Source organism: Ochotona curzoniae, unplaced genomic scaffold (assembly GCF_017591425.1).
Source record: "Ochotona curzoniae isolate NIBS_2020 unplaced genomic scaffold, NIBS_Ocur_1.0 contig_21, whole genome shotgun sequence".
Classification (NCBI taxonomy): domain Eukaryota; kingdom Metazoa; phylum Chordata; class Mammalia; order Lagomorpha; family Ochotonidae; genus Ochotona; species Ochotona curzoniae.
Window position 1 is genome coordinate 8,371,255 of NW_024465322.1, and position 24,926 is coordinate 8,396,180.

Sequence of the window (24,926 nt, forward strand, 5' to 3'; positions counted from 1 at the left end):
TCATACCAATTCACTGTCTTTCGGTGTACTTTAAAAATTTATTTGGAACATTTGCAGAGCTCAATGCCATGACTCCCCACCTTTGTATTTTGACCTCTGGCACGCTGCGTTAACAGCTCACCCCATGCAACTCTTAATGCCCATGATTTCAGCCGGCTATTTCAACATCCTTAGAAAAACAAGCACTCTCAGTGTATAATTTTTTATTTCACAATATGCCTCCTATTCCTGATCCCCCTCTATCTGCTTAAACTTGTAAACTTTCAAATTAGGCATCGTTAGGTAGCTCCCCACTATTAACATGAAGTCAAGGATTAGTCGGTGACATGCAGTAATTATTCCAGATGGACAAGGGAGGCTTGTCCTTGCCTTCCCTGCCCGACCACAGAGCTGAGAACTATATGAAGAATGATGTCATCCTTCTCTTCCTTGTCTGTGGGAGGTAGTATCGTTTGGTAGATTGGACTGTTGATGTAAAAAGTAGTTGCAACTTGCCTAATAACACAATCAACATGCTTAGCAAAGCAAGGTTAAGAATGAATGCTTTGCAGACTAACTACGCATACTTTAAACTATTAACTTTATATATTTAACTTTGAAAAAGTTGAAATTGACCCAGAATATGGAGGGCTGGGTTTGCAATCCATGGGAAATTGGTAAATGATTTATGTTTTGCTATCTCCGCAAGTGTAACATACATGTTATAGACACAGCCTTTATCATTTTCTGGAACAGCAATCTACCTTCAAAGTGCCTGAGAACTTGAGCCATCTTGTGCTGCTTTCTCAGGCCACTAGCTGGCAGCTGGATTGCAAGGGGAGTACCTGGGACTCCAACAGGTGCCCACACGAGGTGTCAACATCACAGATGGCCCCTTCATCTGCACCACCACAATGCGGGCCCCGTCATGTATACAGCTTTACACCCTTAGCTGTACTTCCCACCATCCACTCTCCCTCCTCCTTTCATTATTTTCCCTTTCAATTTTTGTGATGACATACTTTAAATTTACTTTATACTTACAGATCTATTCCTCCACTAATTGGATAATTCACCAAGTAGAAAGTAGACAGTTGCTCCACAGGACTCCAGACAAGGATTGTCATCAATAATGAAACCTCAAGAGCATCAGTTTCACTCATATAGGTTTCATTTTTTGTGCTGTATATATTAGCTACAAATCAAACCTAATATCTGTCTTTTCTGGCTTACCTCACTAACCATAATGGTTCCCAAATGCAAGCATTTTGTTGCCAAAGAAAGAAGAAGCAGAGATAGGTTATTCTTCATTTTACTTTTCTGTATTTCCAAGTTTACTACAAGAAGTATTAGTTAGTTTCCTATTAGAAGAAAACAAAATTGTTACCAAAATTTATTAGATGTTAGGGCAGAAAACATAAAGTAGCATTTTCTTTTCCTTGTTTATGAGAACTCAAGAATTATGGCTCCTCTTTTCCCTCTCTAGCCTGTTCTGTTGCTTGAAGTAATGAACACCGCGGCCTACTATCACAATCACATTTCTTGAACTAATGTGCTTTCTTTTCTTTATTTTTGACAATCTTTACATAGTTCAAGGGCTACAGGAGAGTGGATAAGAGTATTATTTCCACATTTTTCCCTGTATCTGGGGAAAGGGGGGAGGTAAAGGGAAAAGCCCCACCCAGTCTCCCCACCATCCCAGGTCCCTGATGTGGGGCATGCTCCGCGGGTCTTGCTCAAGTGGTTTTGATAGTTTAACATTTCTGAATTGCTGCCTAATGTGCTTTATCTTACAATTTGATTAGTATAAAATAATTACAGCAGCAACTCAAAATAGAACTGAAAGTCAGAGCTGGAGCATCTGGGAAGGAGGGAGCCACAGGTTTGTTATTTAGCTGGTTGACTCAAGGCATGTTAGTTAATTTCTCAGTGTTTCATATCCTTCATATGTTAAAAGGAGATATGAATATCACCTCCCTTAGACTAATGTAAAATAAAGTGATACATTGTGTAAAGTATCTCATACTTTAACAATTCTGTATGTTTATATTTCATGTTTTTCTGGGCTCATTCACATTGAATCTGAAACCATCTAAACAGAAATCATTTCCTCCCGATATAGCCCCTAGCTTTCCTAAGAATAGGTTTCAGGATGGCTGGGAGCTTGCTGGTCTCGTTCATTACTACCCCAGTTCCTAGCATAGTGTCTGATGCCCGTAGGTACCGTCTAAATATGTGTCTAATGAAACCCACAAGGCCTGTGTCTCTGGGAGGAGTTGGTCACATGAAAGCATCAAGATCACTCCGTGTTAGCTAAGAACAACTAGAAAGTGTTTCAGTTAAACTGTTGTTATAGGCTGTGACGCCAGTGCTTACATCCTCAGTGAGGCTGTTGTTCTTCAGCAACCTTGCATTCTTTCTTGACATGAAGCCTGTGGTGAACGTAAGGTCCCTACGATTTCTGAATGGGATCAACATGTGTTTACCCTGTGTCTGTGTGAGTCCATACACTCCAGAAGAGTAGAAGCCGCTTTAGCCCATGGAAAGCACTTCCCACTAAGCAGTTCCACTGGCCTTATGACTCTGAGTCATAGTCGGAACATTGCTTAAGAATGATTTTGCAAGGCGTTTTGAGAACAAAAGATTTTAATGACTGGATCAGAATGACCTGGAATTGAAAAATACATCCAAGAATTCATGGATGTGTTGTTTCATTCAGTGCACCTGATAGTTAGGGCCATGTGAGAGACACCTAACATTTTCTTTTTACTTGTGGAGACTATTTACAATGAATTATAAAGGGTTTGGAGCTCAAACTTGCCTGTGAATCGTATTTAATGCTTCTTACTAAGATTTATTTTCATAGCATTTGTGTACTGTAGAAGAGAAAATATGGCATGGTAGTTTAACCCTTGGATCAAGCTCAGATTCTTGAAATCCTTTCAGTTCTGATTTAGTACAATCACAGGATGTAGAAGGGCATTTCAAAATATTTAAGTGGTTCTATAAGCCTGAGTCTGGAAATGAATCACAGAGTCATTTTTCATTTTGTCAGTTGCCGATATCATGCTGAAAGAATTCTTACAGCAAAATGAGTACCTGTTCAGAGTATTTTAAGTCCAAGCAGTAGGGTCTATAGGGAGTCAACACTTTTAAACCATATACATGTGTAAAATGCGTCGTTAATCAGGGTGTGCATAACTCACAAAAGATGACAATCATACAAGAACAAGATTTAACAGCCCCTACATCCGGGAATGAAGAGGTCCTAGCCCAGCCGGAAGGCAAATGTTAAGATTATGACGCTATCACCTACCTGAACTCCACTCAACATAATTTTTAGATCTAAGCACAGTGATGCGGCGTTTCGTTTCTGATTTCTGAAACTCTAAGAAATAAAGTCATAGATCTAGTGATCCTCAAGGCTTTGTTCCTCAAATCATTCCACCATTTCTTTACCTTTGGCTGTGTCTTAATATCTGGAAAGCCTTCCTATATCTGTGTTCAAGTCAACCCCCTAATGCAATAAACCAAACCCAGCAGAAGCGGCAACCTGAACATGAGTATTTTTAAAAGCCCTGCATGTTTCCCACTGAAAGCCAAATTTAAGTGTCCCTACTCCAGTTATAGTCAGGCAATGTGGCCGAGAGTGCAGAAGCTATCTTTGGGCATGTTAGTAGGAGCAGGGTGACTAAAGGCAGTGCTTGCTATTAATACCTTCTGGTACATTCTTAAGTGCCTCGCCTGAATGAACACATTTAATCCACTCTAATGGGTAGAAACTATTATTATCACCACCATTTTAGCGATGAGGACATGAAGAAGGAACTTATATAACTAAGAACTATAGAAAAGGGATTGTAACCCATGCATTTGATTACTTTGTAATATTTACTTAATATATGAACAAAACAATTTAGATCCAAATTAAAGGCAAAATGATCCTCTATATAAGTAAACATCAGGAAATTAATACATATGGGTTTGAAGTTACCAACTCTGTGAGTAATTATTGCCATAAACTCTACTCAAAGCTATTGAAAAGACCTTATGCCACTTTAAAAAGCTTTTCTGTCCACTGGAGAATTATTTTATGAAATCTTCATTTATCTCAATTTATTAATATCAAAAATAATGTATTCATAAAGGAGTTAACATACCATCACAGTCATTTAAACTTCAGTGTGAATTAGCAGTTTTGGAGTAAAGTTTGCTAGGGTTTCAGGGAAAAGAAGTTATGGCTCCTGGAATTGGAAAGAAAAGAGGCCAGTTTCTGGAGTGGGGAAAGGGTACGTGATTTTCGGGAATGCCAGATGCAAACTCAGGCAAAGACTGTCTGAGGAAGGAGACTAAAAAGTCACGACTTTTTGCTGCTCAGTGATACACATTTCCTGAGTTATAACTGAAGATAATGAAGTGTACAGTATGAAGAGAGTAAAGATAACGTAATCAGTGATGATCCTTGGGGACTGGAAAATGTTGGAAAATGGTGCAAAAGAAAAGTCACGTTATTGTTATCATCATACATTTGGCTTAAAAATCACAGAAACCTGTTTTTTAAGAAATTCGACCATAGGAAGCAAGATGAAAATTAAGCAATAGACACAGGTGACATCAACTATCAAGCACACTCAGAAAAACCATACTGCAAAATACTGGAGGAATCAGCTATGTTCAATACATCAAACTAGTGAGGATGGCACAAGTAGAGAATAATCAGCAAAACATGATTATCTTATAATGACAGGGTATTTAAATACTCCGAAGGTGCCCAATATATGCACAAATACGCTGAAGGATGACATCGCTGATTCTCATAACTGCAGTGAGCCGAAAGTCACGTGTCATCACTTAAGAAATTCAAATCCATTTATCCCAAGAGATGCAAGGGAAGACTTTGAAAGGAAGTGAGAATTATCGGACAATGTGAAAATGAAAGGATTGTCAGGTCCTGGAATTAAATACCTCATTCTTGAGACAAAAAAAATGTAGTGTGACAATAAAGGAAATGCTGCATTTTTTTTTTAAAGAAAACTTGTTAAAATCAAGCTTGAGAAAGGCTGGGGAAGTCATTATGTCAGTTTCCAGTGCTTTGAAACTCATCTCCTAAAATCTCAGTTTCCTAAAACTGTGTTAGCATTATGATATCTCTTGATTTGTATGTGTCTGGAATTCATAAGCAGCGAGTGTGTCCCAGGGTCTCCCAGGAAGTCGCAGAGGTCAGGTGTGATGGAGAAGAGGGATCCTGCCAAGCATCCCTTTCTTCATGCATCTACCGTGACTGTCAGATGATCGCTTCAGACCAGGATCATCATGCCAGCCTTGTTACTCTGCACGTCAAAATCCCAGAAAACAGTCAAGTCGGTCACCCTCTTAAGACCAGTTCACTGTTCTAATTCAATTCATCATGGAAGTCTATTTACCAATCAGCCTTTTATTTTTTATTTATGCAAAATGAGCAAATTTCAAGCATAGTGGTACTTGTTATCCCGCTTTCTCTCATGCATGTTCCCTGCTCCCTCCTCCTTCCTTTCTTATTTTTTCCCTTCGTTTTTACAATGACATGCATTTTGGCTTATTTTATTATCATAGACTTAACCCTCTGTTGAGTAAAGAATTCAGCAAATAGTAAAAACAAGAACAACAAACAAACAAAAGCACTGTTCCTTAAGAATACTGGACAAGGGCCTCTAACAACAATGAAATGGCAAAATGTTAGTTTTGCTTGTTGACATGACATGGTTTGTACTCTATTATTTACCAGAAATAGAAGATCAACACTAGATACACTAGAAGCCGTGAAAAAAAATGTTCACATTAGTCCTGGTATGTGTTTACCAGATTTGGACAAAGTCGTGAGCCATGGCTTGTCCGTCATTATTGTTGCATTATTGTTGTTCAGCTCCACTCGTATCATTTCCCACTCCACACCAGTTGTTACCATTTCACATACACTTTATTGAATTTAAATGTGAGTTTTCTCATCTTTAACAGATGATCACAGCTTAAAGAAGAAAATAGTCAAGAGCGAATTCTTTGAGATGGCTCCCTTCCACATGCACTTCAGCATGGGCCGTGCCGATCTCGTCTCCCTGTGTTCCCACTTGTGGCCAAGCTGATCCCCTCCCCCACCCCGCACTTGGGATACCATCCCTTCCTGTCTGCCCTGAGAATGTTCTCTTATTGATGTTCGCTCATTTTACTTTATACCTCCCTCCTCTGGTGCCCCTTCCCCTTCCTTTTAAAAACAAATCCACATTCCTTAGCCAAGAAAAAATAATCCTTCTCTAGCTTGTCCTCCTCTCATTTAAACTACTTCCCTTCCCTGTTTCCTCTCAAGTCTAAACTGCTTATCAAAATAGTTTACACTGGATGAATTCACTTGATTATCTCGTTCTCGTCCCATGACTCATTAGGGTCTGCTTCCAGCCTCCTACATCCTTCGTGTTGTTCTTTGGCCGGGCGCTTTAGGAAGACTGGCCGGGGGCCTGAGCATTGCACAGCCATTTAGTAAGTGGTCTTCTCATAGGAGTTTTCTGAGGGTCACTCTTTACTGTGAATAAAAATTTTTTCTGATGGGTTTCAGGAGCTCATCATTAAAAATATGCAGTCACAGGACTGCAGTAAAATGTCAGTAGCTGGGAGGGTCAGAACAGAGGTATTTTCACTTCTGTTTCAAGCCCACATGGTTTTCAGAGGGTGCCTTCTACTGATAATTCATCTTCTGCTGTTTCTCTTGATTAAATGCTGATTACCTTGATTTCGCATGTCAAGATCAGCCCCAGAGCCAGGAAGAGTAAGGAAGATGATAATGGCATATTTGGTCATTGGCAGCTATCTGAGTCAGCTTGGGCTTCCGTCACAGAATACGCTTGACTGGCAGCTTGAAACAGATGTGTGTTCTTATGGTCCCCGTCAGATAAAAAGTCTTAGGGCAGGAATCTAATCCCATTATGAGAAGCCTATCTCTTATGATCTAATCTGACCCTAATTCCCTCTCAAACACCTTACAGATTGGGAGGAAAGAGTTCAAACTTTGGGGCAATAATTGATATTCTACCCTTGATTTGGAAGTTCTGACAACTGATAACTCCTTTTAACTCCTGCTTTGTTTCCTCAAAAGCAGCCACCACGGAGGGTGACAGGTATAAGTGTCAGTTGCTTTCTCAAAGATGTATCTAGCTTTGGTTGCCGTATTTGGTGGTTTTAAACTCCACAAGAATAGTTTTATGGCCTGTGCTTTTCCCTGATGTTGCTCAATCAAGGCTTTATGGCGAGGCAGTAAAAAGTTGTGCATACTCAGTGGATATTTTACAAATAAATGTGTGTCATCAGGAACATTTTGCAAAGCATACACTCTGATACAAGTCTGCATTCATCTATAGTAAAATCAGAGATTAGAAAGCATTTATTTAAGAAGCCCCAACCCAATTCTACACTGACAAGCCTCGTAGAATAACTATGATAACAAGCCATAAACACTTTCAATGTTAACCATTACTGGGGGGCAGCAAAAGAGCTATGTGTCATTTGAAAGAGGAAGACTTGCAGACTCAGAGCCCCAAGACTCTCCCACTAAAGATTGTGGCTTTGACACCCGAGTGATAAGCACATGTCATAAACATCCCAGATTAATCCTTGATGAATATGTAGAGTTAGTGGCAAACTCCACATTAGTCTTTAAGTACTGAGATCATATTGTTGCATCTCTCATAGTATCCTTGGGGATATCTTCTCTGATATCTGCCTTTCTGCTTCAGAAGGAGCAGCACGATGAGCTTCAGCATGAGACGAAGAATGGCAGTGACAAATGAGTAATTCTGTTGCATAACTGTGCAATATTAAAAAGGTAACTAGGTAATCCATTCCCAATCAGAATGCAATTGATGAGGCACATAATTTTAGGCAAATTATTTAACCACATAGGACCTCTGTTACCTCATCAGAGGTGAGGAAAAGATGGCCTGTTAAACTTGTACCACATCTCCAGTTCCGTTATGCATGAGGAAGCAAAGGGGCTCCTTTTTATTACCTTTAATACCTGGTTTGTCCTCCCTTTTAATTCCGAGAGAAACAAGAATAAACATCAAGCTCAGTCCTTTCCCAATCCAATTTCCCAGGGAGCCTCTGGGGAGACACTTTATTATGAATGCTCTATGAATGAACCCCAAGGGTGGTGGGATTAAAATGAGCTTCACAATGGTGCTCTCGGGGATTTGGCTCTGAAGAAAGCACAGAATTTGGAAGTTTTAGCAAGTTTTCTATCATTAGCTCACTATTCTTCTGAGTTGAAAATACAAATTTTAATTGTGTTGCCAAAATACCCAAGAAACAAAGACTGTGCAGAGAAGTTCCAGGAGACTTTTAAGAAAAGGCCCATCCTGGGCTTTAGTCCAGAAATTCTCGTTTCCCGATTTGTGCCCTAAGCGCAGTTAAGAGAGGGGCGCTAACTCGTAACCCAACACCCTCACATTCCAGAAGCAGGAATGGGACCCCATTTCCTCTTGAGGTTGCACAGTTCAAAGAGAGTGTACCTCACATTCTTTTCTAATGGTGTTCAGATATTTTATTTCTGTTGGCATCATACAGCACAGATTAGAAGGCCTGTGATTTTAAAAAGATTAGAGTAAGTCTGCCTTTTTTTCACCTTCTTTCCCAAACAAGTTAACACCAAAGCAGTTTCGGATATATTTCCAAAAAAGGAATGTGTCCAGGCCTGCTTCATTTAAAAAGAGTAGCTGTTGGAGCTATTTCCTATGCTCGATGTCGTGGTGCATTGATTTCAAAGCAGAATCATGAGTATTTTGGTTTTTGCTGTGATGGTGGTGGATATAATCTACTGAGGTGCATCACCGACAAGAACTTATCTGAGTGACGTTTAAAAAAATGTCTGGAATTTTGGCAATTAGAAAGCAGTTTACAAATGCACGTTTTATAATGGATAACAACTATCAAATGTGCTAATGAAAACAAAAATCTTTCCTTAGTTATTTGTAATGTGCCTCATAATAGTGGACTTTCAGTGCTTTGGGGCTTCCAAAATACTGGACTTTTGAGATAGAACAAAAACATGCAGAAACTTTTAAAAAGTGTCGTGTTTTCTTTTTTTAACTTGAAGCAAATATTTTGTCATTTTCCTGCAGAACAAGCCAACTCTGTTGTTCACAAGGCTGGGAGATCATGTTGTCAAGAGCCTAGATTTTTCATGCCATATGAATAATGCATAATTAATATACCATTAACATATTATTAAATATGACATTTTAATAGCTGCCAATCTATGATAGAAACATATATAACTTACATTATCATCAGTATTATCTTCCAAGCTTATAGAAGATTCAAAATAAATTTAAGTAAGTTCATGCCTAGTACACAAATTTTCACCAAAAATGTGATTATAATAAATCAAATATGCTAATTCCAAAATTTTATTTCTTCAGAAGCAAAATGTGTATGAAGACCTTATATGAACCCCAAGTTGTCCTAAGCATACGCAACCTAAATAATTCATCACATATGTATAAAATCTAAGCTGAAGAAGGACTAACAAAAAGCTTGTAGCACAATTTGAGCGATGAAACCATGCTTTACCCATGGATATACATAATAAATAATGGACTGCTTACTACCACTGATAATTTTACTGAGATAAATAAATATACAAGGACATAGGTGTGGAACAAAGAACAAACAATAACATTAGCTATATTTTAGTATCAAACTGATGACAAAAGTCCATTCACTTTCCAAGACATCCGATGTTATACCTGCTTTCTGGTTCTGGTTAAGAACAACAGAAACTGATCTCTAAGTGTGATTCAAGGACTCCAGGAAAGCAAGATGTGCTTTCATTTTTTTTTTTTTTTTGCATGTCAATTTCCTACATTCCAGGGTGTTTTATCCCTCGGTTTCTACACTGAGGCATTCTTCATTGTTTTGAGATATTTTATCTAGAAATAGAGATGTCCAGAACTCACACCAGAATTACTGTATCAGAATATTGTTGGATTGGATAAAACCAATCTCTCTGTCCATCCCATCCATACTTGTAGAAAAGTTATAACTTGATATCATTTTAAAGCTTTTGCATCTTAGTGTGAATTAAGTGAAAGCACATTTGGAGCAAAGGCTGAGAAAAGTCCAGTAAGTACCACTGTGGAATGATCCAGCTACAATTTTTAGAAATGAGTGAACTTAGTGTCACATGTCCTAGATTTAGTAGAAACCTGTGAAAAAAGCAAAACTACATAGCATGGAATTTCAGAAGGTAAACAATTCTGAGCTCTTTTTTATTTGTAATAAAACACTGAAAAAATCGTGAATATCTGTAGAATTTTGAAAGATTGCCAAAATTCACAAACTGGAGTAAAAATATAAAACCAAGTTAAAAATTACAAAGACCCCTTATCTGTAATGAGCAGTAATGAATACAGGGAGACATAATTTTGTGCAGAGCTCATGAACATTTACAAAGCACCATTCACATATTTCATATCCTGTAAGCGTCAGGATGGCAGTTTTGTTTTGCAGAATTAGGTGAACATGGACAGTGGCTAGCCTGCTGGTACAGATGAATAAACTCAAAGAGGTCAGCTAGCTTTGTCAAGGCCTCATCATCAGGACCCAGGAGTGTGTGCTCAACTCCATTTTCCTAGAGTTAAATATTTTCTTGCTACTTGGCAACGCTCCCTGGAAAATAAGCAGAATTTGTTCCATCAGGACACAATGTCTGCTTTTACCCTGTAACAATTAAAATGTGTAGACAATAGAAAAAGCAGTGATCTTGGGTCTTTTGTCAAACAATAGAGAGTTCTGTTGATAATTGGTTTTTAGTAAGTTGCCAACATTTTTAACAGGCACAGAAAACATAGGAAGGTTCCTGAGACTCTGTTACTGCAGGAGGCCAGGCCGTCTCAGAGAAGGAAGATCAGACTTATTTATGAAATAAGCTTATTTTTACTTATTGCAAAATCAGTATTATTTATTTGTGTGTGCTTGGTTTTTCACCATCGATTGTCAAAAATAGTAACATGTTGGGGGCAGGGCTGTACATGTGAAAAAGAGAAAGAAATGGAGAGAACATAACATAAACCAGTTTGACATGATGTTAGAACCGGTCAGCCATGAGTAAAGCATCATTCTGTTTTCCCTGACAACGTATGTACCGTTTCTTGCTGCTGAGGACAAACTGGAAATTGTATTCTCCATTCTCAACTCCAGTTTTAATCACCGATGGATTTGAATCCCTTCCAATTTGCTCATAATTTCTGTCTCAAGAAACAGTGTTAGTTCTGAGTAAAACTTTGTTTTTAGCCATGTTTTTTCTTTCTTTCTCTTTTTCTCTCTCTCTTTCTTTCTTTATCCTTTTCTCTTATTGTTTTACATATTTCCCATCAGTATATGTGTTGCTGTAGTTTATTTGTAATTGATTTTCTGATTTATTGCTTGGTCAGTCATGTACGTATTTGTCTGTCTGTCCAGTTCTGAGTTTGAATTTCCTCATTGTTAAATAAAAACACAGAGGGCAATCAGTTGACTACATTTGTAAGGGTCTTTCTCCCAGTAAATTTTCCTTCATATTGTACTTCAGTCCTCTAAAAGGGACATAGTTTAAGTGTATCATTCACCCACCACCTTTCTGTATCACTAGGAAAGAAACAAAAAAATTGTTCACAATAAGGTGAAATAAGATCTGTTTGTCATGCTTGTTCTTTTCCATAGAATTTTAATTTCTTAATTGAGCCTAAAAACTGAAAGAAGCTCCTTAAAACTAGACCTCCAAAAAGACTAGCTCATGCCTAAGATTGCTTGCATTCCTTCAAGAAAATTGTTGGAATAATTGATTTTTTTGGCAGTAAATTGCTTTCAGTTTCGTGTGCAGTTACACAGTTTTGCTGAAGCACTTGTTTGGCGTTTTATATCTATACTGCAGGAATGATGTACAGCACAAATTCTTCATAATTGACTACGGTCTTCCCAGTGGTAATCAGAATCTGTTTGTTTTGTAAATTGTCAGATAAATAATGTAGAAGAGATTGTGCTTCCTCTGCCTTTTCTTTCCCGTGGAGAATCTGCCAAGGACAGAATGCAGATGCAGCCCAGTAGCTGCCTTCAAGCAGGTGGACACTGGGAAGTTGGGGGATCCACGGGGTGTGAGAGGCTCGCTGACACAAGGCTCGCGGGCTGCAATTCTGCCCAGAAAGTATCTCGAGAAGGGTTGGATTTCTCTTGTATGTCAGTTTCCCTCACAGATCAAACACTGGATCGTGCAACATGTCCAGAGTTGAATACATTAGAAAAAAGAACAACTCTTATTCCATATTTAATTCATTCATTCAGTAAAAATGCGTTAAGTATTTATGATATGCCAGGCTCTATGATTCATTATTCTGTGCCCACAGGAAACACATTTGTAAGAAAAGTTACAGATTTCAAGCATGATAGACTTAAAAAAAACATACTAATGTGTGATTATTGGAAAATTTCACATATGTTGTTTTTTGCATGAAAAAGATATGTTTAAATAAAATAGGGCAGGAATATATATATTTTTTAATTATAGGTGACACTGAGAATGACATCAACAGATACGTTGATAATGTCATTTCTTCTAAATCACGTCCTTCTTGTTTTCACATATTTTGTGTGCTGCTCTACAAAAGCCTCCATTTGAAAATCAAATATATGCTTCCAGGCACCTGCAGGATCAATATGGTAGAGTTGATTGTGGTCTTGCAGAAAATATTTTTATTTCCTTCTGTGACATTCAACCAATACCAAGTTTTTAGGACGCAGGCCTGTAACTTGTGTTGACAAAAGAGTTAATCTTCTTACACAAACATTCAGGGGAAAATTACCAACGCAGAGTAGGAAAAAGTTAACATCATTTCAAAAATGACTTTTGCTCAAACAGTATTGCCATTGTCTAAATGCCAAGATCTTCTTAGGAACTGTAAAAATGATCATGATATTAAACCGTGTAATTTCTTATACTTCCGCTTTTTAAAATGTTTTGCATGTATTTCTACCCAATAAATGTTCACTCTGGAAGGAAAGAAAGCATTATCATAAAAGTGTTAGTGAATTCACGTTTTCCTTGCAATAATTGATCCTAACTTTAAGTACAAACTCATAACCCTAACCCTAAAATATTTTATTTTATTTTATAAGTAGACCAGGCTCAAACTCAGGAGTGGAGATAAATTTTTTTTCAGCCAGCCAAAACTCAGTTAAAACAATAATAATAAAACAGCTTTAAAGAGGCCACTCTCAATTTTAAACTTAGGCAAAATTTCTGAATACAGTCCAGCTAAACTCTGAGAACCATACTCACTTCATTCTCACCAAGGAAATATAAGTCAAACCAGAAGGAATGGATGCATTGCTTCCCCACCATTACGATGAGTAGCATCAAAGGGACAAGTCATGGTACAGGATACCTCAGGGAAAAAAGAAACTTGGATGCTGGGAGTGGAAAATGGTGCAGCCATTCTTCAAAACAGTTAAGCAGCTCCTCCACATATTAAATAACGAGGTACCACTTTACCCTCTTACGTAAATACCTGAGTACATAATGAAAGTATATCCACTCAAAACTCGTACAGGACGTCCCCATAGGAACATTATTCAAAACAGACGGGAGAAGCAATGACACAGATATCTATCACTTGTTTTATATGTATAAATATATCCATGTATATGGTGTATATCCCGCTATATAAATATATATAATATCCCACTATGTATATATCCATATATATCCATTGATATATGCACAGTGAAGAACTCACATTATTCAGCAATAACAGGGATTAAAATATGGATACATGCTACAACATGGACAGCCTTGTAAAATTATGCTATGTGAAAAAAAACGCCAAATACGAGATTTGCATTTCCAGTCAAGGCTTCTCTGTGCTCATGCCAGCTCCCTGCTGATGTGTCGGGAAATCCACTGAAGCTGGCCCAGGTAACTGGGTGTCAGGCACCTAAGAGGGAAGTGAGAGAGTCAGGTCTAGTTCCTGGCCTCTGGCCTCGGCCCTTGCCGTTGCAGCACCAGGGCAATCATCGCGAGGAGAGAGAGAGGAGATTCAGTGGATGAAAGCTCATTGTCTCTCAACCTCTCTGTGTCTCTTTTTCTGCCATTTAAATAGATAAATCTTTATTCCTGATGATCAGTATTCTTATTCAATTGAACTTATTTTCTGGAAAGCTACGTATAATTTAAGCATTTCCTAAATTGAGTGATTAAGTTCTTTAAAGATTTATTTATTTTAATGGAAAAGAAGTCTTCCACGTGCTGATTCACTCCCCAAAAGACCACAATATCCAGAGCTAAACTGATCTGAAGCTAGGAGCCAGGAGCTTCTTGAGGGTCTCCCACATGGGTGCAGGGTCCCAAGGCTTTAGGACATCCTCCACTGCTTTTTCAGGCTGTAAACAAGGAGCTGGATGGGGAGTAGAGCAGTGAGGACATGAACTAGCACCCAGATGGAATCCTATACCTGCAAGGGGAGGATTAGCCAAATGTGTCAGGCCCACAAATAAAATTTTTAATAACACATTAGTAGTGGCAGATGTAAACTTTTATAAAATAAATGTGACTTAGGAAGATTTTAAATATTTGATTTAATACATAGATTATGTTTCATAAAGAAGAATGTTCTGGCATTTAGTCTCGTCTAAATTTTACCATGAGCAGAAAATTAATTGCGTTTCATCAAAATCTGTGCCATTTATTTCTTGAAGTGTGTTTTCTGCCTCTGCACTCCCTTTAGAAGTTTGAATTTCAAGTATATGACATTGCTTATTGCTATCCTCCAACTCGGATTCTTTTAACCGTTTTTTGCCTTTTTTTTTTTTTCATTTTGGATGGTTAATTTTTTTACCTTCAACATCTTATTTTTCTTATTTTTCTAGAACACACTGAAAATATTGCACATAGTTACAAGTATTTATTCCAAAAGACTGTTCCATTACATGGAAGTAATACAGGCTGTTTGGGTTTTGCGTGTCTGTTTTTTTGTGGTTGCTGTTGTTTAAGCAGGACTCAGTCTAGAGCTAATCATTTCCTTCCTATTAGGTGGTACTTTACTTGAATTATTTCTCCAGTCTGGCCAGTGGAACTAACCCCAAGGCACTGTGCCCTTGAATCCTTTTAAGTGCTTGTCTCCCGGGCCTTGGGAAGTTTCTCAACAAACAGAGCAACCCTCGAGGACTATATTCCAACCTCCAGGGTTTTCAGTCTGTGCAGCTCTGGTCTCCAGATGAAGGACTCAGGCCTGCCCAGGCTCCCAGATGCTCGGCCCCAGCTCTTCAACAAGGAGCCCACAGGGCTTCTTCGGCACTCCCCCACCCTGTGCTACAACTTGGCCAACTGGAAATAGGAAATAAAATTCCCCTGCCTGATGTACTATCAGGATTCATGATCCCATTTAGCAAATAGAGTGCCACTGTGCCTTATTTTGCTTTTGATCAAACAGAGGAGTATTTGTGGTGTTTGTCATTATACAGAAGACATTTTTTAAAAATCCTAGCTAAAGGAATAAAGAAAAAAAAGTGAAAAGCAGAGGGGGATGGAAAGCTCCCTCTTCTTACGTTGCTTTGATGATGTAAAATAACTGTTGCTGTTACGTGCCAGTTGCCACAAGCCTAGTGCTTTAGGGCAACATACACGTGTTATTTATGGTTAGGTAGGTCAGAAGTCTGACATAGGTCTCAGTGGGCTCAAATGAAAATCACAGTGGGGATGCATTCCTTTCTGTGAGTTCAAAAAAGGATAGAGTCATTTCCTGAACTTTCCAGCTACTAAAGGTCATCCACATTCCTTGGCCCAGGACCCCCTGGCTCCATCTTCTAAGCCTTCAACTTTGCATCTCACTGGTCATTTTCCTGTTGTCACATTCTCTACTACCTATGACAGAAACGTTCTCTTCTTTTAAGCAGTTGTGTGATTGCACTGTGTCTGAAATTGAACAAACAAAAAAGCCACAGGACCCCCTCCCCATCCCAGACCCCCTAACTAGGATCTGCCAACCCCTTTTCACCATGTCAGCTGACACATTCATGCGTCTCTGTGGAAGCCTGAGGGAGTCGTGTCTACCTGCTACGGCTGACATCTGGTGGCTTACGTTTTGCTTATTCTATTTATTTTTAAGACGGGAGAATGAAATTCACAAAATCCTTTTTAAAACAAACTATGAAATATAAAGTTTTAAGAAAATAAATTTGAGTTCCAGAAATTTTTTTTGATGAAAAAAAAATTATTATACAAGACTTCTCCGCACCACCCAGTATGGGGTCTAACTCTTGGCTCAAGGCACTAGTTCTTTCTCAGCTGCAAGATTCAAATAACAATAAAAATAAATAATAATTAAGTCTAGCACAAAGTCTAATAATAAAGTCTAGCATAGTTGACCTCTCTCAGGGTGGTTCCATGTGCCTTTTGACATTTGTCTTAAGGATCTTCCCTAAGCACTTTTTATGCTGATTGGTGTTATTTCTCAAACCAGTTGCATAAGTGATGTAATAATAAACACTGGCAGACAAATGTTTCATTTGACACAGTGATATTTAATGTGTGTGTGTGCCAGCATGATTGGGTCACGGAGCATCTGGGTAATCAGAGAAATATTATCCTGAGTATATATGTGGCTTATTTAGGGATAAGAAAACAGTCATTCAATTATTTCTGTGGATTTTTGAGTACGGAAGATTGTTCTTCAGGTCAGTTGGCCTGATACAATCTGTTAAACACCAGAGTCGAACCAAACAAACTAAACCCATGCCAAGTAAAACATTACTACAGCAGAATGCCATGGGGTTTCATCTAGAGTGTTTGCTCCTCTTGGTCCTCCAACAAACTGGTTGCTGTCAGACCGGGGCAACGCCTTTGAGTAACTCATATGTTTAACGTAAAAATGGGATCATATTTTTTTCAGAAAATTGACAAATATTTTTATTTTCACTCTTAGAATTTCCCAGAAACATGCTATAACACATGATTTAAATCAAGTACTCTGAAATCTGATTTCCCGGATTCAGAGCCAGACACTGTGTTTTACTAGCCATTTGATCTTGGAAAAATTAATTAACCTTTATACACCTCTCTTAAGTTTATAACCTGTAAGACAGAAATAATACATACCACCTTGCTCATAGATATGCTTGTGCTGATGGAACAACATGATGCATGTAAAATACAAAAAGAAGTGAATTCTCCAGGCTCTTTGAACCTCTAGCAATCGGTGAAAAGGAGTGTTGATTCAAGTCCCTGTACCTCCATTTCTTTTTTTTTTAATTTTTTGAGATTCATTTTATTTTTATTGCAAAGTCAGATATACAAAGAAGAGGAGAGACAGAGAGGGAAATCTTCCTTCCGACCATTCACTCCCCAAGTGACTGCAAGGACTGGAGCTGAGCTGATCTGAAGCCAAGTGCCAGGAGCCTCCTCCAGGTCTCCCACGCGGGTGGAGGGACTCAAGGCTTTGGGCTGTTCTTGACTGCTTTCCCAGGCCACAAGGAGGGAGCTGGATGGGAAGTTGGGCAGCCTGGATTAGAACCGGTACCCATACATTCCAGCACGTTCAAGGTGAGGACTTTATCCACTAGACCACTGTGCCAGGCCCTGTAGCTCCATTTCTGATTCAGCCTGTTACCATTGCATCCTAGAAGGCGATAAGTAATAGTACAGTTTCTTGGGGTCCTTCCCAACCAAGTAACAGGGATTATGTTCCTGGCTCCCAGCCTCTGCTCAACCCAGTTCGAATCATTCGGGAAATTAACCAGCAGAAAGTTGTCTGTTTTCTTAACTTTGTCTCTCTTTCACCTTGTGTTTCTTAAAAATAAAAAAAGGAAAAGTGACCAAGATAGACAGAGGCAGAGAATTCAAATGAAGGAACTTGAAAAAAAAATAGCATTATTCCCATAGAGATATTATTGTTTTGTCATCTTTCATTTGGAAAGTGAGATATGAGACAGCCAAAGATTCTGTGCCCGTCGAAAATGCAAATACACAATTTCTGAGTATCTTTCATAATCACAGATAAGAAAAACATTTCTCATTAATTTTTAACATCAAGATAGTCTCATTCTTATAAAGTTCATTTTTTCCTTGGGATACTTACTTGCAAAATGTTACAGTCATGTTCTTGGCAGATGACCTTGGCATTAGCACCTGCAGAACCAGGTGGCTGTCCACACTGTCATCCAAAGGGAATAAAAAACACTCCAAGGTCAAAGCTGCTGGAAAACAAAATACAGGAAACCACAGATGAAGAAAACTGCAGAAAATGAAGGATGAGCTGGCTAACAGAAGACCACTGGTTCCGCTGGTGAACTCCCTGAAGCTCGATAGTGGGCACAGAAGAGGGGAAGGAAGCGGGCAGGTTGTCAGCAGCATTCACCATGACTTAATTCTGAACATCAAGCAGACCTGCAGTTGGGTTCAAGTCATCACAATTCATTCCAACTTTGCACATTGCCATAAAAGTTATTCCTACTATTTATTGGGATGAAATCATTTTTAAAACCCGATTAAACACAATTGCCAGTCTGAAAAGCCGACTGTTGACTCAGGATCAAACAGCAGCAGAAAACTGTCCAATAGCAGGGAGCTGGAAGTAAATGAGACACCGTTCCCTTTATGAAAGAAATCTCTGAGAGCCTGGTGAAGTCTGTCCCACCTGCATAGAAATACATAGAAGGAAATGCCACAAAAATGAGAATAGAAGAATATTATGTTATCAGAGCATGTCTAGGACCAAAGCTAAAGTTTAACAAGTGATTAATTTGCTCTGGTTAAGAATAATTATGCTTGGGGCCCGGCGCGGTGGCACAGTGGTTAAGGTCCTTGCCTTGCACGCCCAGGATCCCATATGGGCGCTGGTTCTATCCTGGCAGCCCCGCTTCCCTTCCAGCTCCCTGCCTGTGGCCCGGGAAAGCAGTCGAGGATGGCCCAAAGCTGTTATTTATAAATTTGACACTCAGTAAGTATTTTAATTAATAAATGATTAATGTACAGCAGTAACATACCACATGCCCATAAAAGGCCTAAGAGTGTCCTAAAACAGCTCTTGTCACAGTGTTTGATCTTTCATTCCCTGCTCCATCATTTTTCCCCTGTTCTAGTCAGTGCCTGACATGACATGTGTCTGCAAGGACTGGAAGGACTGGCCTGGAGTCTAAGTTCAGATCCTCACCCACCTCAATGGGTTCACCAATCTCTCCTCAGATTTGCTAAGAAGCAGAGAATTTAAGCCCAGCTCCTTGTGAAACTATTTGTTACACTGGATTGAAATCAGAATCCCAGTAACTTCTAACTGCAGGTTCTGTTTTGGTTTCTGAGGGAAACTGCATCACTCCTTCCGCTAGTCTGTCTAAAATCTCCTCAGGTATTTGCATAGAAAAAAAATATTTTTCCTTCTTTTTCCTCAGTCTTCACTTCTTTTTGCAAAATAGCCTCTGATTCTCATAATGCATAAATACTTTCACCTCTTGGTACATAAAGGTTTTTTTTACAGAGCAATTTAGATCACTGAAAAAAAGACACAATTACCAATTAAATGAAGTGGAGTTGAACCAACATGCAATATTAGAAAACTAAAGTCTGCAGAAGTTGAAGGTTATGAAAAATTGGTCATGTTGCAATCAGGTTCTGAGAAAGTCTCTATCCCCTCCCACACAGTGGTCTTTCCATTAAACTGCATTTTTTCTCACTTGATTATTTTCATGAAAATTACTCAGTTATTATCAGTGTAGCTATTAGATTACAATGAAGACTGCTACTCTTCCAGAAATACCTAAACCACCCTCTGTAAGGCCAAGATAATTCATCCAAAGAAGCAACACTGCCCTTCCCTTATTTTGAGGCATTGCTGAAATTCTCTCCATAATCTGAGAGCTCAACTGATTAGAATTTTTGAGATTCATCATCCAAATCAAAGTCACGAGTGAAAAATGTAATGTTTTTCTCCCCCCCCCCAAAAAAAATGTAAGAAAAAAAAGTCAATTTCTGAGTTAAATAAGTTTTAAGTTGCAACATTTTTAATACACCACTGGGAGAATGAGATCTTACTATGCATGCCCCGGGAGAGCCCACGCGTATCCTCAGTACGACCTGTGCATCTTCTGTAACACGTCGAGTCCACATGTCCTAGATGAGGATTTGATTCTAATACTCAAAAGTAACACTGCAATTGGTGAACTTCGCATTTAGCTATGACATTGGCCATGCCTCTGTGCCAGAGGTCCATCGCATCAGCTGTGCTGGTTCTAAAAGATTTGTTGACTTTTTTATGTACTTTTTATGATATCCTATATTCAATATTAAAATTCTTCTTGCTTGTTGTCCAAATTCAAGCTTTGGATATTGATCATCAGAATTTTTATAGCTTCATTACTTCATCATTCCAAGCTGGAAGCCACACGCTTCAAGTCTTTGGAATAAGATTGAGAAATACATTAGTAAAAATAAACCAGCTGCTCTACAAGTGCAAGTCTTGAAAGATAGAATTTATGGAGCTTCATGTTCCAGCAGTATCCTCTTGTTAAATAGCTTTTGTGTCGATGAATTCATAAGGATATGGCTTCTTCCGCTCACTTCTGCGTTGTAACAGTGTAATACACCAAAGCAACTTCTCTCATTCTCCCAGTGAAAATTTGATTGAAGTAATGAATTTTCTATTATTTTGTGTGTTACTCTTTGCTAACAGCTTTGGTGTTATCTTATGGTCATCATGAGATTGCTTTAAATGTTTACATGTCTAACCCCTCATTGTTTCCCCAATGTTCAATATGAGGGTTACCAAACTTTATAGAAGACAAACAAATAAATATTGGTTGTTGAATACACTTGAGAAATAGTAGCTCTCCTCCCTAAATATTCAAATCTGTGACATAGCATTAAGTTTAATAAAAATAATATTGTGTCACGAAATAGCTTTTTTTTATGGAATTTTTTTTTAAAGATTTATTTTGATTATTTTCATTGGAAAGGCGGATATACAGAGAGGAGAGACAGAGAGGAAGATCTTCCGTCCGATGATTCACTCCCCAAGTGAGCGCAACGGGCCGATACTATGCCGATCCGAAGCCAGGAGCCTCTTCCGGGTCTCCCACGCGGGTGCAGGTTCCCAAAGCTTTGGGCCGTCCTCGACTGCTTTCCCAGGCCACAGGCAGGGAGCTGGAAGGGAAGCGGGGCTGCCGGGATTAGAACTGGCGCCCATATGGGATCCCGGGCGTGCAAGGCGAGGACCTTTAACCACTGTGCCACCGCGCCGGGCCCGAAATAGCTTTTTTAAATACAACTCTGGGTGAAAGTAAGAACTCTTTCCTAGTTCAGAGCTAACTTTATGTGAATTCAAATCTGTTCTTTGTCTTTTTCTATTCTCTAGCCTTTAAACACACCAACTAATCAGTTAGCCAAAGCTCTCATGGCCATTATACCAACTTGAAACTAGCACATTCAATTTCCAACCTAGCAACACAAAGTAAAATGAAGTGGAAGGCTGTGATTTTAAGGGGCTTCACCCTCCTTTGTTCTGGGAAGTTTGCCAGCTTTCACATCACAGTGGTCTCCAAGCCTTTTGTTCAAATTCACAACATTGAATGTAAAGAATGACTTTACGTTGTGATTTTTTCTTATCAGAGGAATCCAAATGCATCAAGAAAAATGCTCATCCAGGCTTGGGACAGAAAGGAATTTGTCTTACATGCGCCCTAGTTCTGTGTTACCCAGCAGCAGAGAAAATGCGTTGGTATTACAATTGTGAACTAACATCCTCTTCACCCCTTATGAATCATGAAGCCAAAACATAGCAACCGACATAACAACCATTTTAAATATTAGATACTGATCCTGGGGAACCCTGAAGATCACTATCTCAGGTACTTTGACAGAGTCAAACATGCAAGACATATTCTAGATTCATGTTGTCCTTAGCAAATTTTCCATCTAAACATCTGGCCATGGATTCTGCAGCTTCTCTCATGAGTATCAGAAAGGCAGATGTTTTCAAGGAAGTCACCATGATGGAGTGGGGGAGAGCACTGGGCAAACTTGCAAACTTGTTACAAGATGAGGTGCTAGCAATTGTAGCAATTTGCGGAATGAGCCAGCAGATGGAAGATCTCTCTCAGTCTCTCTCTGGAACTCTGTCTTTAAAATAAGTAAAAATACAATTTTTTTTTTTTAAAAAAAGTTAAGTCCTGAAGTCAAGGAGATTGTGATTTTAAAATACATGAAAAAAATGTATTGCAGATGAGCCAAATAACCAGATTTTCAGCTGTGTTCAGGTTTCCAACTGTGTTGCAATTTCTGTTATTTTGTTTTTGCTCTTGTGATTGGTTTGACGGCAACCAGATCCCTACTTTGATGTTTTAAAGAACTGAAAGATAAGACAGACTACTAAAGGCTTGTGGCAAAATTCATGAAGGCCAGGCTGCCCTTTATCTGGACAGTGGCAAAAAAAAAAAAAGCAGATCTGCAGGAAACAACATACAGGGGATTAAAGGGAACAGAAGGGAGAGCGTAGAGGGGGAAGCGTGCGAATGGCCAGAAGGTCAGAAGTTGTGTCATTGTGGCCCAGCGAGGAGTGGAGAAATCAGCATTGGTGAGTAAGAGAAAGAAGAAATGGCCAGACCTTGCAGGAAAGTTACTTCAGTAAATAAAAACTGCATTGAAAAAGTTTCTAGGATAAAAAAAAAAATCAAATGGATGTGGCAATTTTGCAAGGCACTTAGCAACTGAGTGTGAAGGGGAGAAAAGCGTGTCTCTAATAAGGGAGAAAGAGACCCAGATGTTCAAGGTCCTTGAAGAGGATTACGGAAGACGAAGGGAACGAAGGGAACGGGATCAGAGGGTAGCTTGCTGAACTCCATCCTCCGGTCGCATTGCTCTTCATCTCTAAAAAAAATGCCATCGTTTCATTCAGGGAAGAAGAATTTGCCAGATCTGCTATTTCAATATTGATTTTAGAACGATTCCTTGAATTGAAAGCACACAGGATAGGCAAACACCCAAGTGATCTCAGAACTCTCCAGTCACTGTTGCAATTTTTCAGGGTTTTTTTTTTTTTAACCAAAGATAAAATCAAAGAAAACCAGAGTGTAAAACTGCACAGAATATACAACTCCTGATAATAAAATGCATTGGCTAGAACTATTAATGAATATCTGATATTATCGAAAAGATTCTTATTGTGTACACAGAGATATCTGAAAGTTGATGCTTCTTTTTTATTAGGACCATTTTGCAAAATAAAGTAGATTAAGGGATCTGTATATAAGATTACTTTTCCATGTGCATAAGAGTAATTTAGTCTAATGTTGCTTTTGCAGGCAAATATTGACTTTCACAATGTAATGAGTAAAAGTTTGAAAAGGGGACCCTGCACTGTAGTGTAGTGGCTAAAGTCCTCACCTGGTGTGCGCCAAGATCCCACAGAGGTGCCGTTAGTTGTTCAGCTGCCCCACTTGCCATCCAGCTCCCTGCTTGTGGACTGGGAAAGCACTCAAAGACCCTTCACCCATGTGGGAGACCCTGAAGAAGCTCCTGGCTCCTGACTTTGGATCACCATAGCTCTGGCTGTTGCAGTCACTTGAGGAATAAATCAGCAAATGGAAGATCTTTCTCTCTGTAAATCTAACTTTTCAAATACATAAACTCTTTTCTTAAAAAAAAAAGTCTAGAGAGGAAGGCATTGTAGCCATCCATGCACACTGTTAGTCCCTGCTCTATCCCGCACACACAACACTGCCTGACACATGGTTAGAACTCAAGAAACATTTGCTATTGAGAATGAACAAACAAATAAAGCCCCACAGAAAGAAAATTAGTAGCTGAATTCTGTAACCATAGGAGTTAATCTTGCCAGAAAAATCCCGAAGTGTGAGTTAAATTGCCTGGTTTAGGGTGACCTACCCTGAGTACTGAACCTCAATCCTGAGAATAGTGAGTAAGCACCTGTGGATATAAATCAGCATTTTCATAAGCAGGGGTTTGCTTGCTCTGTTTCTGTGTGTGGGTCCTTCTGTAGTCTTCTCAGGGTCGTGTCCTCAGTCGGCCTCCTCTGGGTTACGTAAAGTCTCTTTAGAGAAGATTACTGATATGACTACTGAAAACATAATTGAGCATGTTTCTAGAATACATTTTTAAGTTGTCTCTCATCATGACATTTTTCTCAGAATGTCTAGTAAATCCTCTTTGCATCTTAAGATATGTAATGGCTCATAATTATGTATGAAAAGCAATTCAAAATTAGGACCATCCCACTTCATTCCCTGATTATCTCTTGCTGAAGTGACTTCTGTAGCCTCCTAAATTGCATCCCCATCTCTGCTTTAACCCTTCCTACAGCACACTCTAATCCATCTTAACAAACACCTTTTTTTCACATGACCACCTAATACATTTTGTAAAAGTCTTCCCAAAATGAAGGATAAAAATACATATGTTAATGCTATACTATGTTTCTAGAAGTTTTAAAGCAGAATACTGGTGTTAAGACATGCCTAGAAATTTAGTATGATTCAAGTATAAAGAAGTATTTCCCTAAGTATTAAAATTGAAAAAGCAAAACACCTGGAAATTAGAGGAGGAACAATGCAGAGTAACCTCTGAAATCTTATCTGCACCATTCAGCGCTAAAAATGCCTGCAGATTTCTAAGGGAAAAATAACCCCCAAAGCTCATATCAACCAAACCGATGCCTATGTGCATAAAGCTAACAGCATGAGGTGGTCCCCATGACTGTGGAACACTTGAGAACGCCTATGAAGCTTCCTTGGTGATTAGATCCGTCAGCATGGAGGTGAACGTTACTCCTTGTTATGTCCATCTTCAATCCAGACTTCTTTTTCTCATTTTAGGTTCTAAAATTCTAAAGGAAATATTTGAATTGGCTCAGGTAGGCCAGGTGTCTGTTTTGAACCAATTATGACAGCAG